We start from the raw sequence: 12,026 nt of genomic DNA, 5'->3' as shown, positions 1-12,026 counted from the left end.
ATACACCAAAATCTATTTATACTCAAAGAGCCTCAACTACCCGAAGAGTCTGTAACACTCAAAGGGTCTCAACTACTCAAAGAGTCTCAAATACATCAAAAACTATTTATACTCAAAGAGTCTCAACTACCCGAAGAGTCTGTAACACTCAAAGGGTCTCAACTACTCAAGGAGTCTCAAATACATCAAAAACTATTTATACTCAAAGAGTCTCAACTACCCGAAGAGTCTGTAACACTCAAAGGGTCCCAACTACTCAAAGAGTCTCAAACCAACACAAAACATTTATACTCAAGGAGTCTCAACTACCCGAAGAGTCTGTAACACTCAAAGGGTCTCAACTACTCAAAGAGTCTCAAATCAACACAAAACATTTATACTCAAAGAGTCTCAACTACCCGAAGAGTCTGTAACATTCGAAGGGTCTCAACTACTCAAAGAGTCTCAAATCAACACAAAACATTTATACTCAAAGAGTCTCAACTACCCGAAGAGTCTGTAACACTCAAAGGGTCTCAACTACTCAAAGAGTCTCAAATCAACACAAAACATTTATACTCAAAGAGTCTCAACTACCCGAAGAGTCTGTAACACTCAAAGGGTCTCAACTACTCAACGAGTCTCAAATCAACACAAAACATTTATACTCAAAGAGTCTCAACTACCCGAAGAGTCTGTAACACTCAAAGGGTCTCAACTACTCAAAGAGTCTCAAATCAACACAAAACATTTATACTCAAAGAGTCTCAATTACCCGAAGAGTCTGTAACACTCGAAGGGTCTCAACTACTCAAAGAGTCTCAAATACACAAAAACCATTTATACTCGAAAGAGTCTCAACTACATAGAGAAACATTTATACTCAAAGAGCCTCAACTACCCGAAGAGTCTGTAACACTCAAAGGGTCTCAACTACTCAAAGAGTCTCAAATACACCAAAATCTATTTATACTCAAAGAGTCTCAACCACCCGAAGAGTCTGTAACACTCAAAGGGTCTCAACTACTCAAAGAGTCTCAAACACATGCAAAAACCTTTATACTCGAAAGAGTCTCAACTACATAGAGAAACCTTTATACTCAAAGAGCCTCAACTACCCGAAGAGTCTGTAACACTCAAAGGGTCTCAACTACTCAAAGAGTCTCAAATACATCACAAAAACATTTATACTCAAAGAGTCTCAACTACCCGAAGAGTCTGTAACACTCGAAGGGTCTCAACTACTCAAAGAGTCTCAAATTAACGCAAAAACATTTATACTCAAAGAGTCTCAACTACCCGAAGAGTCTGTAACACTCGAAGGGTCTCAACTACTCAAAGAGTCTCAAATCAACACAAAAAACATTTATACTCAAAGAGCCTCAACTACCCGAAGAGTCTGCAGCACTCGAAGGGTCTCAACTACTCAAAGAGTCTCAAATCAACACAAAACATTTATACTCAAAGAGTCTCAACTACCCGAAGAGTTTGTAACACTCAAAGGGTCTCAACTACTCAAAGAGTCTCAAACGCACACAAAAAACCTTTATACTCAAAGAGTCTCAAATCAACACGAAAATATTTATCGATCTTATATCGAGTTCATTGATAGCATAGCTATCTCCTGCTGAGAATAAATTGGAGTGCATGATCTTTGCTGAAAGCAAAACTCAAGTAGATTGATGAGATTTTTAGGTGCTGACTCTCTTTAACAGATGAAAAGCATTCTAATGAGGTTTGAAGGACGTAGGAGTAGATTATATACCCCGCTGGAAATTGAAGTTTATGAAACTTTGACTCCAAAAGAAACAACTTGATCAAGGAATTCAACTCAAAGAGTATGTTCAAGCTTCTCTGGTTTCTATTTGCTAAGAATAGATATCCCAGTTATCATTGTGTAATATCTTTTATGACGCAAGTCATAAAAGATGCCCCTAGTATGATGTGCTTCCATGACAAGGTCTTAAGAAAGCAGAACCAAGGTAAGTAGGAAAAATTTGAGTTTGCATGGGTTCTTTCTTTGGTACAATGGTAAGACCACCTTCACAAAGTCTGAACGTAAGAGTTCTTCATTTTGCTCATTGCTTGAGGCTTTGATGTTTCAGGTAGGTTTGGACCAAATGTTTCTTGTTTTCCTTGATTCTTAAACCAGGATCTACTCTAGATTTTTTTCTTTACATTTCGGAAGGTGTACACCCATTCTTTTCAGTGCCAAACACTTTGGATTCTAAAAGAAAACAATGATAAACAAGGAATAGACTCCTGAGGACTCTTTCAAAGAAGACTTACAATATTCAAGGGACTTGACTAAATTTTGATTCACTCTTAAATCAAATGTATCATTTTTTAAATGGTAAGGTCAGCCACTCTTAGAGTAGTCTCAAAAACCATGCCAAAAGGCTCTAGTTTCCTCCATCAGGACATCCGTCATGGTTATACCCCTTCGGATTGCTCGGTTTTAATGCCCCTAGTTTAAAAAGGTGTCAAAGTAAGCCTTGCTGACACTATTCGGATTCCAGGATCCTGCCCTATAGAGTTGCTTCTCGGTCTCCTTGATTTGTCTTTTCGGAAGAAGTCAAAATTAATGTCTTCCAAGTTTTCAGTCTAAAAGACCACTTATCTCAACTTTTGCTTTCCAAGCTTTCAGTCTAAAAGACTACTTATCTCAATTTTTGCTTGTACTCAAACTTGGGAATTCTACGTAACTGAGGAACTCCTTCTGCTTCTATTCAACTCAACTTTCCATGGGAAGTATTTGCCTCTGACTAGATTGTCTCTTCAAGTTTTCAATCCAGCATACCACTACCCTTACTTTCTGATAAGTCAATCATTTTGCTTGCTGACTTAGCAAGAAAAAACGACTTTCACCTTTCTCTAGGCCGCCCTTTCGGGTTTTCAACCTAGCGGGTCTTCAGACTCTCATTCTTTTCTTTCTGTTTTTCTTTTCATTCGCCTCGAACCTTTACTTGTTTCACCAGAAGGACTTTCTAGGTGGGCTTGGGTTCAAAAGGGTTGAATACCTAAGTTTCTAAGGATTTAGACCGAATCTGGTCTAGCCAGACTACCTACGTACCCCAAAAATGGAGGATCAGGTCCGCGTAGTTCGCTTAAGGATTTTTCAAAGAATGGTTTAGCATTTAGCTTCAAAATTTTGAAAAGGGATTTTATCCCAAGGTTTGACCGAACCTGAATTAATCAAGTTGCCTACGTACCCCTGAAGAAATGGGGATCAGGTCCGACGTAGTTCGGGTGCATAAATGCCCCGGATTTATAATGTGTTTGAAAAGAAACATTGGCTTTAAATTGTTGGCCCAAAGGGTTCTCAAAAGGATTTTAGGATTTTGGCTATTAAGGCTCAAATGTCCAATGATGGCCTCCTGATGTATATGATGTACAAGCTCTTGAATGCTGAGGTTCAAAGACTTAGAATTTTTTTTTTTATCGAGGAGTCTGGCGGTTTTCTGGCAAAACTTCAACCACTGTGCTCCACTCTCATCTCAAAGATCTTGGATTTATGCTCAAGATTCCACAACTCCTTGTTCGAAAATCTTCTCTCAGTATTTCATCAGCTCCACAGGATGTCTGAGACTTATCTCTTTAAAATTGTACTCTTCAACTGGATGCCTAAAGCAGATGAAGTCTTGCTTTGCTCAACGACAGGGCATTCCCCTGGTTTATCCTTATAGGATCAAGCAAGACTACCTCAAACCCCTCTAAACAGGTTTATCAATTCTTTGCGCTCCTTAGGAGATAAAGTTTTTCCAATCCATTTCTCCCGAGTTTCGAATTTCGATACCACTATCAATGACTTCGATTTCTTCTTCAAGTGGCTATGCTCGACGCTCTTCCTCTCGTTTGACCATCTTTCAAATCTCAAGGGGAATTTCGTCTGCATTCTCATCCGAGAAGGGGGTCTTGTAGTTGTTTTAAACATTTAATCCAAGAGTGAATCATAAAAAATTGAAGATACAGACTCAAATGCTTTATTGAATTGAAATACTTTGAAGTACATAGATGACTTTGAACGCGCTTCAGTAGGCTCTACATTGAATTTAATCAAAAAGCTAAACACCGACTCTGAACGAGAAAGACTGATTGACATGACACATTTTCTTTTCTTTTTTTAACATCAACATAACTGAACTTTTCCAACTTCGAGAGAAGAAAGTTGATGTACACTCAATGAAAGACAAATCTAAAGACACAGGACACTTCTTCAAAGGTAGTGAACCGGCACTGAAAGTTTATAGGTGATACACCTTTCTTCATGATAATGATAATTACAAAGTTCGATCCCGAAGTAGGAATCCCAGAAAAGGCAACTCCACAAGGTCTAGGTTAAATGGGGCAACAAAAGGCTTATGCTGACAATGTGGGTAAAGCAATAGACTGATGTATCGAATGAATTCAGAAATGGTCAGTCTTTTGGAAGAGGGGCTTTTTGTTGAACACAGACTTTTGACTTAGAAGCAATCACACTATCTCAATAGTCATGGGATAAAAATTCTAAACAAATAGAGAAAAGAGTAATCTTGAAATACATCAACGGGTATGTTAATTTGGAAAGAATCCTCAATCTATTCCTTAAGATGTTCTTTGGGTATAACCGTTCTTCTTTTGGGAATGAAAGAGTCAGGAACGATAAACATCCCTAATCAGAATAAGTTTCGATCTCAGCAACGATCATGCACTCAAAGAATACAGGTAAGATCAAACTTTTCCATCAATGATTTCGATATGATCCAAAGGTAAAAGATATATGATAGGTAAACATTGATCAATGAAAAATCAATGGCTCAGATAATAGACCATGGCCATAAGAATGACAAAAGTAGAGTCCAGGGCCAGATCTAAAATCTGAATGATGGATATCAACAACTGTAGATCAATATGATTAGATCAAGATGAGATGAGATAGCATAAGATTGCTTTCAACGGATGGATCATGAATGACTAATCCTATGAGATCTTTGGAAATGAATGGGATTTACATCCTAACCCCAAAGGAAAAGTTTTTTTAATCTTCGCACATTTTATCAGTGTTACCTGAAGGCATCAATCCTAACCCTAATCTAGCGGAGTGGAGAGAGGATCTCGACTCATGACTTTGTTTGTGTACCTAGGACCGATCGTAGCCATTGGAAGATGGACTACGGCTTAATCTAGACACAAATGGGTTGGATATCCTAAACTAGGCTCACACACGTGATGCACATGTGTTCGTATACTACATGCATGTGTGGGTTAATCTAGGGGTAAGGCCGAGAGTTCCCTTAGCGCGAATCCATGTTCGATATACTGTACCAGTGTCCGGTGTATCAGTACGTGAACAAGAGATCCGTTTACGTACCATAAAGGTACTAGGCTAAGGGTGGAATGCTTCTCTAGCACAGAGGCACCAGGTGATGAAATCCCAGTCAACCATGCTAGATAACACTCCGGGTTCCTAAAATAGGACGTGTGTGCATGTGAGATGCAGGGGTTTAGATGAAAGTGATGTAAGTGTGTGCAATAAGTTCGCGCAATCTATGATGCCTTCAGGTTTTGTTAGATTAAGTTTGAGTAAATGTGATGAGAAAATAAAGCATACAAAGTAATCTAACAAGCATAAAAGAGATAGAGTTTTCATGAGCCGGTTGAAATAGATTCAAATGAGTTATCCTTTGGAATTGTAATGAAGTTAGGTTGTCCCCAGCAGAGTCGCCACCTAGATGTGGGATCTAGGACCCATAATTAACCAGAAATCTAGACTCGCTACCTGGTTACAAGAATGGAAGGTATGGGGATTTATCCACCACATGCACCATTCCTGCCCGATAATCGGTCTTCAATTCCAAAAGTTAACTCTTTTAAATCTATTTCAACCGGCTCATGAAAACTCTAGAGTAGCCAGTCTGTGGGACCCGATCCCGCGAGAGGGGTGGTGGCGCGAGCCGCCACGCACTATCTCTTGGTCTCTCGTACCCACGCGATTGGCGTGTGCCTTTCATTATTGATTTTAATTCGTCTTTTATGTGAACTTGGGATCACTAAGGCAATCCGAATTCCACACAAAAGAGACTGACAGAGTCGCCACCTAGATGTGGGATCTAGGACCCATAATTAACCAGAAATCTAGACTCGCTACCTGGTTACAAGAATGGAAGGTATGGGGATTTATCCACCACATGCACCATTCCTGCCCGATAATCGGTCTTCAATTCCAAAAGTTAACTCTTTTAAATTCATTTTAAATGGCTCATTCAACTCTCTGTTAATGTGCGAACTATGTGACATGCATCCTATGATCTAATTTCAATGTGAATCCTAAATGTGTATCTTGATTTCTTAATTGGTTTGGATTCAATCTAAGTGAAAGTTCTCCTAAAATTCTAATTTCATGGAAAATCCTAAGTGATTTGATTGTTTCAACAGTTTTAAAAGTGATTAGCCCGAGTCCTCAGATGGTCTGGTATTCATCCAAAGAAGCCTACGTATCCCCGCCTCCACGAGAATCAAGGCAACGTAGTTCTTCGCGCCTATTCTAAGCTAGGATGCCTAAGACACCTAGACTTCTATCCTAGACTCGATCTAAAAGACCGGACCAATTATTAAAGTTTATTGTACGATTATTTAAATTCCAGTGAATTGTGAATTTTAGGACACCCTATATGCCCTAACTAAATGCAGATTAGCCCTAGCCTAATGCAGGTGGTTATTACAACCTATGTGTGACTAGGCTGTATTTCCTAAGGAAAACAAAGGGTGGACTAGCGTATCCTACTCTAGTCATCACTCGGCAATATGGATCGCCGACTGACCGGACGGAGGCGCTCCTATAACTCTAGGACAGACCCCTAACTCTGAAACAAACAATCAAACAATCAAACAACCTATCAAAAGAAAAACCCTAACTCTAAACTCTCTATCTAGGAGAAACTCCTAACTCTAGAGGAAGATCTTTTGAAAACAAGATTTTAAAGGTTTTTGAAGAAAGTTTAAAATATTATTTACAAAAAAGTTTTTCTAGAGTTAGGAGTTTCTCCTAGATAGAGAGTTTAGAGTTAGGGTTTTTCTTTTGATAGGTTGTTTGATTGTTTGATTGTTTGTTTCAGAGTTAGGGGTCTGTCCTAGAGTTATAGGAGCGCCTCCGTCCGGTCAGTCGGCGATCCATATTGCCGAGTGATGACTAGAGTAGGATACGCTAGTCCACCCTTTGTTTTCCTTAGGAAATACAGCCTAGTCACACATAGGTTGTAATAACCACCTGCATTAGGCTAGGGCTAATCTGCATTTAGTTAGGGCATATAGGGTGTCCTAAAATTCACAATTCACTGGAATTTAAATAATCGTACAATAAACTTTAATAATTGGTCCGGTCTTTTAGATCGAGTCTAGGATAGAAGTCTAGGTGTCTTAGGCATCCTAGCTTAGAATAGGCGCGAAGAACTACGTTGCCTTGATTCTCGTGGAGGCGGGGATACGTAGGCTTCTTTGGATGAATACCAGACCATCTGAGGACTCGGGCTAATCACTTTTAAAACTGTTGAAACAATCAAATCACTTAGGATTTTCCATGAAATTAGAATTTTAGGAGAACTTTCACTTAGATTGAATCCAAACCAATTAAGAAATCAAGATACACATTTAGGATTCACATTGAAATTAGATCATAGGATGCATGTCACATAGTTCGCACATTAACAGAGAGTTGAATGAGCCATTTAAAATGAATTTAAAAGAGTTAACTTTTGGAATTGAAGACCGATTATCGGGCAGGAATGGTGCATGTGGTGGATAAATCCCCATACCTTCCATTCTTGTAACCAGGTAGCGAGTCTAGATTTCTGGTTAATTATGGGTCCTAGATCCCACATCTAGGTGGCGACTCTGTCAGTCTCTTTTGTGTGGAATTCGGATTGCCTTAGTGATCCCAAGTTCACATAAAAGACGAATTAAAATCAATAATGAAAGGCACACGCCAATCGCGTGGGTACGAGAGACCAAGAGATAGTGTGTGGCGGCTCGCGCCACCACCCCTCTCGCGGGATCGGGTCCCACAGACTGGCGACTCTGCTGGGGATTGAAGTTTATGAAACTTTGACTCCAAAAGAAACAACTTGATCAAGGGAATTCAACTCAAAGAGTATGTTCAAGCTTCTCTGGTTTCTATTTGCTAAGAATAGATATCCCAGTTATCATTGTGTAATATCTTTTATGACGCAAGTCATAAAAGATGCCCCTAGTATGATGTGCTTCCATGACAAGGTCTTAAGAAAGCAGAACCAAGGTAAGTAGGAAAAATTTGAGTTTGCATGGGTTCTTTCTTTGGTATAATGGTAAGACCATCTTCACAAAGGCTGAACGTAAGAGTTCTTCATTTTGCTCAGTGCTTGAGGCTTTGATGTTTCAGGCAGGTCTGAATAACAAATCTCTTGCCCTTCTTTGATTCTTAAACCAGGATCTACTCTAGATTTTTCTTTACATTTCGGAAGGTGTACACCCATTCTCTCCAGTGCCAAACACTTTTGATTCTAAAAGAAAACAATGAGAAACAAGGAACAGACTACTGAGGACTCTTTCAAAGAAGACTTACAATATTCAAGGGACTTGACTAAATTTTGATTCACTCTTAAATCAAATGTGTTATTTTTAAATGGTAAGGTCAGCCACTCTTAGAATAGTCTCAAAAACCATGCCAAAAGGCTCTAGTTTCCTCAATCAGGACATCCGTCATGGTTATACCCCTTCGGATTGCTCGGTTTTAATGCCCCTAGTTTAAAAAGGTGTCAAAGTAAGCCTTGCTGACACTATTCGGATTCCAGGATCCTGCCCTATAGAGGTTGCTTCTCGGTCTCCTTGATTTGTCTTTTCGGAAGAAGTCAAAATTAATGTCTTCCAAGTTTTCAGTCTAAAAGACCACTTATCTCAACTTTTGCTTTCCAAGCTTTCAGTCTAAAAGACTACTTATCTCAATTTTTGCTTGTACTCAAACTTGGGAATTCTACGTAACTGAGGAACTCCTTCTGCTTCTATTCAACTCAACTTTTCATCGGAAGTATTTGCCTCTGACTAGATTGTCTCTTCAAGTTTTCAATCCAGCATACCACTACCCTTACTTTATGATAAGTCAATCTCTTTGCTTGTTGATTTAGCAAGAAAAATGACTTTCACCTTTTTCTAGGCCGCCCTTTCGGGTTTTCAACCTAGCGGGTCTTAAGACTCTCATTCTTTTCTTTCTGTTTTTCTTTTCATTTGCCTCGAACCTTTGCTTATTTCACCGGTAGGACTTTCTAGGTGGGCTTGGGTTCAAAATGGTTGAATACCTAAGGTTCTAAGGATTTGGACCGAATCTGGTCTAGCCAGACTACCTACGTACCCAAAAAATGGAGGATCAGATCCGCGTAGTTCGCTTTGGGATTTTTCAAAGGATGGTTTAGCATTTAGCTTCAAGATTTTGAAAAGGGATTTTATCCCAAGGTTTGACCGAACTTGAATTAATCAAGTTGCCTACGTACCCCTGAAGAAATGAGGATCAGGTCCGACGTAGTTCGGGTACGTAGGTAGTCTGGCTAGACCAGATTCGGTCCAAATCCTTAGAACCTTAGGTATTCAACCATTTTGAACCCAAGCCCACCTAGAAAGTCCTACCGGTGAAATAAGCAAAGGTTCGAGGCAACTGACCGGACGGAGGGGTGGTGCGCGAGAGGGGTGGTGCGCGAGAGCCGCCACGCACTATCTCTTGGTCTCTCGTACCACCCCTCTCGCGGGATCGGGTCCCACAGACTGGCGACTCTGCTGGGGACAACCTAACTTCATTACAATTCCAAAGGATAACTCATTTGAATCTATTTCAACCGGCTCATGAAAACTCTATCTCTTTTATGCTTGTTAGATTACTTTGTATGCTTTATTTTCTCATCACATTTACTCAAACTTAATCTAACAAAACCTGAAGGCATCATAGATTGCGCGAACTTATTGCACACACTTACATCACTTTCATCTAAACCCCTGCATCTCACATGCACACACGTCCTATTTTAGGAACCCGGAGTGTTATCTAGCATGGTTGACTGGGATTTCATCACCTGGTGCCTCTGTGCTAGAGAAGCATTCCACCCTTAGCCTAGTACCTTTATGGTACGTAAACGGATCTCTTGTTCACGTACTGATACACCGGACACTGGTACAGTATATCGAACATGGATTCGCGCTAAGGGAACTCTCGGCCTTACCCCTAGATTAACCCACACATGCATGTAGTATACGAACACATGTGCATCACGTGTGTGAGCCTAGTTTAGGATATCCAACCCATTTGTGTCTAGATTAAGCCGTAGTCCATCTTCCAATGGCTACGATCGGTCCTAGGTACACAAACAAAGTCATGAGTCGAGATCCTCTCTCCACTCCGCTAGATTAGGGTTAGGATTGATGCCTTCAGGTAACACTGATAAAATGTGCGAAGATTAAAAAAACTTTTCCTTTGGGGTTAGGATGTAAATCCCATTCATTTCCAAAGATCTCATAGGATTAGTCATTCATGATCCATCCGTTGAAAGCAATCTTATGCTATCTCATCTCATCTTGATCTAATCATATTGATCTACAGTTGTTGATATCCATCATTCAGATTTTAGATCTGGCCCTGGACTCTACTTTTGTCATTCTTATGGCCATGGTCTATTATCTGAGCCATTGATTTTTCATTGATCAATGTTTACCTATCATATATCTTTTACCTTTGGATCATATCGAAATCATTGATGGAAAAGTTTGATCTTACCTGTATTCTTTGAGTGCATGATCGTTGCTGAGATCGAAACTTATTCTGATTAGGGATGTTTATCGTTCCTGACTCTTTCATTCCCAAAAGAAGAACGGTTATACCCAAAGAACATCTTAAGGAATAGATTGAGGATTCTTTCCAAATTAACATACCCGTTGATGTATTTCAAGATTACTCTTTTCTCTATTTGTTTAGAATTTTTATCCCATGACTATTGAGATAGTGTGATTGCTTCTAAGTCAAAAGTCTGTGTTCAACAAAAAGCCCCTCTTCCAAAAGACTGACCATTTCTGAATTCATTCGATACATCAGTCTATTGCTTTACCCACATTGTCAGCATAAGCCTTTTGTTGCCCCATTTAACCTAGACCTTGTGGAGTTGCCTTTTCTGGGATTCCTACTTCGGGATCGAACTTTGTAATTATCATTATCATGAAGAAAGGTGTATCACCTATAAACTTTCAGTGCCGGTTCACTACCTTTGAAGAAGTGTCCTGTGTCTTTAGATTTGTCTTTCATTGAGTGTACATCAACTTTCTTCTCTCGAAGTTGGAAAAGTTCAGTTATGTTGATGTTAAAAAAAGAAAAGAAAATGTGTCATGTCAATCAGTCTTTCTCGTTCAGAGTCGGTGTTTAGCTTTTTGATTAAATTCAATGTAGAGCCTACTGAAGCGCGTTCAAAGTCATCTATGTACTTCAAAGTATTTCAATTCAATAAAGCATTTGAGTCTGTATCTTCAATTTTTTATGATTCACTCTTGGATTAAATGTTTAAAACAACTACAAGACCCCCTTCTCGGATGAGAATGCAGACGAAATTCCCCTTGAGATTTGAAAGATGGTCAAACGAGAGGAAGAGCGTCGAGCATAGCCACTTGAAGAAGAAATCGAAGTCATTGATAGTGGTATCGAAATTCGAAACTCGGGAGAAATGGATTGGAAAAACTTTATCTCCTAAGGAGCGCAAAGAATTGATAAACCTGTTTAGAGGGGTTTGAGGTAGTCTTGCTTGATCCTATAAGGATAAACCAGGGGAATGCCCTGTCGTTGAGCAAAGCAAGACTTCATCTGCTTTAGGCATCCAGTTGAAGAGTACAATTTTAAAGAGATAAGTCTCAGACATCCTGTGGAGCTGATGAAATACTGAGAGAAGATTTTCGAACAAGGAGTTGTGGAATCTTGAGCATAAATCCAAGATCTTTGAGATGAGAGTGGAGCACAGTGGTTGAAGTTTTGCCAGAAAACCGCCAGACTCCTCGATAAAAAAAAAAAATTC

This window comes from Tasmannia lanceolata, unplaced genomic scaffold (genome assembly GCF_043159265.1).
Source record: "Tasmannia lanceolata isolate RefF3 unplaced genomic scaffold, GAP_Taslan_0.1 ptg000008l, whole genome shotgun sequence".
Classification (NCBI taxonomy): Eukaryota; Viridiplantae; Streptophyta; class Magnoliopsida; order Canellales; family Winteraceae; genus Tasmannia; species Tasmannia lanceolata.
The sequence above is the reverse complement of the archived record's forward strand: the minus strand, read 5'-3'. Positions refer to the sequence as shown.